This window comes from Phaseolus vulgaris, chromosome 4 (assembly GCF_000499845.2).
Source record: "Phaseolus vulgaris cultivar G19833 chromosome 4, P. vulgaris v2.0, whole genome shotgun sequence".
Classification (NCBI taxonomy): Eukaryota; Viridiplantae; Streptophyta; class Magnoliopsida; order Fabales; family Fabaceae; genus Phaseolus; species Phaseolus vulgaris.
This window is the reverse complement of record NC_023756.2, coordinates 33,087,629-33,094,980: the sequence shown is the minus strand read 5'-3', so window position 1 is coordinate 33,094,980 and position 7,352 is coordinate 33,087,629. Positions and strand designations below refer to the sequence as shown.

Here is a 7,352-nt window from a genome sequence, read left to right as displayed (position 1 = left end):
CAAACAATAAAGATAAGGAAGCCAACAAATTACCCTTGGGTCTATGGAAGAAGCAAGCTAAGAGTAAGGTAGGGTAAACTCAATTTTTTAAAATCTGTATTTAACTTTAACACTCAAATCAATTATCAAGAAATTTAACAATTCAAATAAATTATTTTACAAATGATAAAAAAGTTCAACTTGTGCTTTTATAAATTCTTCAACTTACAATCTAACTTTCACTTTCTTGTGATTCAAACCACGTTACTCTGATGAAGGTAAAATTTAACTAAAGTACACATTAAATTGATTCACATATGAACTGTTTTAATCACATACAAGATATTAAGGTAGAAACAAGTATACATATCAAGTGTTAATTTTACATAATCAAAGAACATGACTCAAAAATTAATAAGTAATTAGCATTATGAAGATTCATGAAATCATTGTATGACTAACAACTTGAGACGAAAGAGTAAGCATATCTAAAGGCTAAGCTATGAACAAAATGCCCAGAAAAAGGAAAATTAAAAACATCACAATCACAATTGGCTCCCTCAAGTCCAAAGGTGTTCAACAACCCTTCTTCAATTCTCTTTCTCCAAATCCAAGTGGCTCTTTGATATGTTCTTTGATGTCCTTTACCCTCACAACACTTTCAATCTTGAATAACAAATTCATTTTCTGACATACACTCCTTCACACCTCTTATCCAAATTTCCTCTGCCAAAAATGGAAATAATAAGAATAATAAAAAAAAAATCCAAAGAAAACTCAAATATTAAAAGCAAAAGAGTATTTATACAAATGAGAAAGCAACTTAGTATGAAAAGGACTCAAAACAATTTTGACACATTCCCTTCAATATTAATCTTAATATCATAGGAAAAGTACTTTCTATTCTAAGATATACGTTCAATAATTTTGAAAAAGAGTAACTGAGGTTTGTGAAAATTATTTATAATAATAATAATACAAATTTAAAAAGGGAAAATCGAGTTTCTAACACATCAATAGAAGAATATTACCTATTATCTTCTCTGTCACCATTTGAAAACTTTCATTGCTACCATGATATAAAGAATGTCTTCTAAATTACTTAAGAACTTGAAATATGCATGGCGCCAAGAACGTATTATTAAGATTGAGCCAAACACTCCCCAAAAGCTCATAACAAATCCAATTGCCATACTTGTGTAAAATTCACGATTGAAAATCAAATTGTCATTCTCGTGAAAATTAGCAATTGGTTGTTGTCTCGACACTCTATCAATACACAATTTCTTTAATGGCGGTCCACACAGATCAACATTGCCTTCATATTTTGATGAATCGAAACTCTGTAATTGTGTGCCAGTAGGAATTTTTCCGGATAAATAATTATGTGACAAATCTAATATCGTGAGTCGATCAATTTGAGCAAGACTCAAAGGAATCGAACCAACAAGTTGGTTTCTTGACAAATCAAGAAATTCAAGTGAGGTTAACTTTCCAATATTTGAAGGAATTTTCTCTGTCAAATAAATTCTTGATAAATTCAATGAAATCAATCCAAAAAGATTAGCTATTTCTTTTGGAATTTCTCTCGATAATTGATTGCTCGAGAGATCAATGCTTTTCAAAAGTGATAATCCATTATTTTTGAACATTTGCTCTGATCCTTTCCACATCAAGAATGCATTCAAATTGTATGTAAGATAAATCGAGAAAGAGTTTATGTAGGCCATATACAAATGAACTTGATAATCTCTTAAAGAAGGCACTTGAGTCATTGAGGAGAAGTTTTTTATGCATTTAGGAATTTGTCCAGATATGTTGTTTAGTGAGAGATCCAAGAGTTGAATGCTTTTTAGATAACAAATTTGTAAAGGTAAACTTCCATTGAAGGAATTATTTCCCAAGCTTAAAAATTGTAACTCTAGCAATTTGCTCCCAATCCAATCTGGAATAGATTCTGATAATCTATTTTCTGTCATATCTAGCATCACTAACTTTATGCAATTTCTCAAGGAAGAAGATAATTCACCTGTTAAGTTATTGTTTCTCAATAACAATACTTGAAGTTCAAGGAGTGATCCTTGTGAAGTAGGAATTTTTCCAGAAAAATTATTCTGACTCATGTTTAAATAAACCAATGATTTGAATTGGGTACAACAATCTAGAATTTCTCCAGACAACTTATTATTTGAAAGGTCCAATTGATATAAAGTTCCAACTACACCACCAGAACATAAAAACAAAAAAGAATCTGTAAATTTATTGTTAGACAGATCAAGGTTCAGTGAATCTCGTAAAAATGATGGAATAGGACCTTCAAATTGATTTGAACCAAAATTAAGGTGCAAAAAATGGTTCTCTGGTGACAAATCAGGAATCATACCTCGTAGATTGTTGCATGAAATGTTGATACTGATATGGTATCGCAATTCAAATTTATCCCAAAACCATATTGGAAGAGTGTCAGATATTCCATTATTTGAAATGTCAAGGAAACGAATTTTGTTTTGTGACTGTATCCATTTTGGAAATAATGGACCAACTTTGCAAGATCTCAATCCAATATAACCCAATTGAAATGATGGAGCCCAATTTGGACTGAATTTCAAGACTAATGAGTTATCTGATAACTCCAATGTTTCTAACTTTGACATATTAGTAAAATGAGAGTCCTTTATCACACCTTTCAAAGAGTTTGACATTAAACTTAGTTCTTCAAGTTGAGTAGGAAACCGAAGATCTTCAGAAATTGTCCCATTTAGCTTATTACCATCAAGATATAATCCTTTTAATGATGGGAATATTGTGAGGGTGTTAGGCAAAGTGCCGCTAATTTGATTCAAGCTCAGATGTAAACGTTGCAATGAGTATCGAACATATTGGGATAAGTGATGGATTATTGTGGGAAGATTTTCACTCAAACTATTATTGGATAGGTCCAATATACGCAAAATAGAAGCATTGTGAAGTGACTTTGGAACTCCATCCTTTAATTGATTCCCTGATACATCTAGGATTTCCAACTTGGAAAACATTGAGAAATCAGGAAGTGCACCGTTGAATTTATTTTGACCAAGATATAGTTCTCGCAATGAATATCTACAACATCTGGACAAATAATTAAATACGACAGCCAAATCTTCATTCAACTTATTATATGACAAATCCAATGACTCCAAATTACATGTGCTCTCAAATGACATTGGAACACTGTCTTCTAAAGATTTAGATCCAGTTGACAAATGTTCCAATTGATTGCCGGAAAGATCCAATGATTTTAAAGATTTGAATATTGAAAGGTCAGATACGGATCCCGTGATTTGATTGTTTGACAACTGTAACTCTTGAAGTGAGTATCTAACACAACCATTAGAAAAATTACGAAGAATTGACAGAAGGTCTTCGGTCATATTGTTTTTATGCATGTATAATGAACGTAGGGTGCATATATTCATGAATGATTTCAAATCCTCACCCTTGAACACATTATAGGAGAGGTCAAGGTGTTGAAGCGAATTCATGGCCAAGCCAAAATGATTTGATGTGGAGCCCTCCAAGAGGTTCCTCCAAAGGTCAAGCTCAACAAGGTTGGAAGTGGTGTTTGACAGCCATTGATTGTGTGAAGGAGTTAGAAGAAAGATCAAGGACAGAAAGGGAAGTAGAAAAATTGAAGTTGGAAGGCTGGAATGAATTGAGAAAATGATTGGAAAGGCCACAATGAATTACACTCAGTTCTCTTAGTTTTGGTAGCTTGGCAATCATTCGAAAGTAGCTAGGTGAAGTGTTAAAACTAGATATGTCCTGTAAGGAAAGATGAGTTAAAGAAATGACATTTGAGAGCCACTGACCTCCTTCGTTAATTTTTAGAGTACCATAACATCTTCTAATATCATTACATCCTCCAAGATTAGAGCTCCTGCAACTGGGAGAGATTTCCTAGTTGGGAAGGAATGTTTCCTTGCAAAGAATTATATCTGAGATCAAGATGCTGCAACTGAGAGATATTACTAAGCTGAGATGGTACATCTCCTTCCAAAGAATTACTTCCAATATCAAGATACTGCAACTGAGAGAGATTCCCAAGTTCACGAGGGATTGAACCCTCCAGAGAATTATAAGCGAGATTTAAGTATTTCAAATGAGAAAGAGACCAAACTGAATTGGAATTTCTCCGATAAAATAACATGAAGAGAGATCAAGGTATTTCAACTTTGTGAGAGAAGCAAGAAACTCTGGGATGTGACTGCCTTCAAAAGAATTAGAACTGAGGTTCAAATACTCTAATTGTCGCAACTCCATCAATGACTCGTGGATCTCTCCGCTGATATAACGTTCAGAGATTTCTTCATCATGATATTCGAAATAATACTGTCCAGGAAGGTGGAGGCCTAGAATATGGGCAGTGAGGTTGCTGCAGCGAATCCCCTCCCACTGACAACAGTTGGGAGTGGACCAAGAGGAGAGCATGCCGTAGGGATCGACAATGGCAGCCTTGAATCGGAGGAGTGCTTCCCTCTCCTTTGGAAGGCATCTTATTTGGTGTTCTCCATGAACAACCTGCAACACCACACACACCACAAGCATCATCACTTTCAAATTCCTCATTATCACAAGAGAGAGAGAAAGTGAATATTAGAAATATACTGACTGATAGGGCTTCGGAATTTAGCATTCCCAATACCCACATATATATACACACCAACTCGTTAGCACTTTTACTGTTATTTGAGTCATTTTTCTGCTTATTACAACTATGATTGATACGATATGATTGATACATACATAAAGTACTAAATAAAGTAAATAAAAGGCAACAAATATAGAGTAATGAAAGGCACTCATTAGTGCACTACATGATTACTTTTGAAATTCATTTTATTTTTATCTCTTCAAATAATAAAAAAAAATGAATGACATTTCAATTTTATATTTATTATGCATTTCAATAGATTAAATTTTTTAATCAGTATTTTATTCAATTCACATAAAATAATATAACTTAATTTATCTTATGCATAAAATAAACTATAAATTACATAGCATCCACAATGAAATTGCTGCCAAATGAAATTGCTGCCAAATGAAATGTTGTTGGTTTTATAGTATGAACACAAATTTGGTAGTTGTGGAATAAATCAATCATCGGAACATTTTTTAGGACAATAATTCTATTTTAATCTGACTTCGAAGACTTCTGAATTTTCATTTTAAAGGACAAAATTATATGAAAAAATAAACCATCAAATTCCTCCTTGCAAATAATGAAAGAATTGAAAGTTAATATTTGAAAGATACAAAATTAAGAAATTGCTCTGAAAAGGCATTTCACAATGCAATTGTTTTGAACAAATTGTACTATTTGCAATATCTTTATTTGAAAGTTAATAAGATGGTTAATTTTTCGTAACGAAATAGAAAGAATCCAAATTAATACAATTTAATAGGGTACTTGAATAACAAAATAATGTTATTTATTTTTATGTAGACATAAAATATTATATAAAAATAAATACTATTAGAAAATTTTCTAATTTCACTGATTTTTTTTTAAATTCGTAAAAATTATGTTTCTTTTAGATTACTAAATATTGAGGAAATTTCCACAAAAATATTATGTATTTTAGTAGTGAAAGCTTATCTCACTTGTTCTCTCTTCTTCATAGTGTCATCTCATATTACTAGCAAATGAGTTTTTTTTTATAGTAAATTATTTAGGTATAAATTTAAAAAATGTAAATAATATTGTAAATAAAAAAGGAAAACATGAATGAATCTAGTCATTACTGCAAAAATAAATATCGGTCTAGCATACAAATATTACATAAAAGATTAAAAAAGATGTAAAAAGATGTTTTTTATATCAGAAAAAAATAATTACTTTAAGAATCTCTCAACTCTTATAAAAAACAAACACTGTTTCCTTCATCTTAAAAATTAAAAACATAATTAATAAAAAAAGCATGATACATAAGAGGTTGCAAAACAAAGAGTTTGCTTCCCTATTCCTAGTCAGCATTAGCTTGAAAGCTGAGAATGCCTCACAAGGATAGCAACAAAACTGCACCTTCAAGTCAAGCACACCAGCTACTCTTTAAACAATTTATGATATAACAGAAAACTCATCCTAATCTGCACCTGCAAAAAAGGCTGCATCACACAAAAATAGCACCGCAACATCCCCTTAGGGATAGGTTCCTGGCCAGGTTTTAGTCCCCCTTCTTCACTCATCAAAGAAAACCAAAGTATCCACCCATCATACAACTTCCATTTATTAGTTGGTTTGGTGGTGGTTATTCCATCTGATAACAGCACCTTCAAATGCATCTTATGAGCTCCAGACAAAAAGCAAACAGCCGCAACACATGATTTGAACCTACTCTGCATCTACCAATCTAGACCCAGCAAATCTGCTCCTCCAGGCCACAACTTAAACCAGCCCAGCTTAATAGAAAGCCCATATTAAGCCCCTTGAGTGATGCCTTGGCTGCCAAACAGGCTCCACAAACACTAAAAAACCAACAGCTTAATACAGCTCAAAACCTGGACCGAGAAGCCCCTAACACAGATGAAATATACTGCACTTGATGGCCCCATACTACAAACCATTGAACGACACCTGTAAGCATCAACCAACATTTCTTTCACCAAAACCAAGACATCTTTGTCAACATAACATCAGCTTCATGATTACCATTCAGATTATTAGACACATTCAATCCAGCCAATGCTTGTAAAATGAATATGCCCTACATCTACCAATCTGAACCAAACCCTGTTTCTCATATTCCTTCAGCTTTGCATGCACCGACACTTGTTTATCTACCAAACCCAGCAACCAGCAAAGCAAAGCTTAATCCCATCCAGCCTTAAGTAGAAACAAGACTGCAACTCTGTTTATAGCATTGTGTACCTCTTGAAGCGCTGCTACCAGCCCTCTGTAGAACCCAAACCTGCACCCAGGACCCCTCTTAACCTTACATTGGTTCACTAAAAGGACCGCCGATACTCATACTGCCCCTCTACCACTCACACCTTATTACTTAATGCTTTTTATACATGTAACCGGATTAAGAGTCCAATCCGCAAAGGAGTAATTAAAGGAGTATGACCTATGCTTCATCCATGACCATGACTTGAGTTGGGCCATCTGAAAAATCTCTTCAGCATCTACTACTGCTTGTTTAAACATGATAGTATTTCTCTGGTCCCAAATACACCTTACAATAGCTACTCATATACCTTTTTAAACAAGATTTTGCTTACAACTGGCTGAGCACAATGAAAACTCACAAAATGATTCTTTAAGTCGTTATGTTGAACAAACAAGATACCTAACCATTTGAGGCATAAAGACCAAACGAGTTGTACATATT

The 7,352-nt window shown here is 33.3% G+C and overlaps 1 pseudogene; it reads right to left on the bottom strand.

The window, feature by feature from the left end:
* Positions 1–617: 617 nt before the first annotated feature.
* LOC137837541 (receptor-like protein EIX1) lies at positions 618–4,625 on the bottom strand (annotated as a pseudogene).
* Between the last annotated feature and the right edge of the window lie 2,727 nt (positions 4,626–7,352).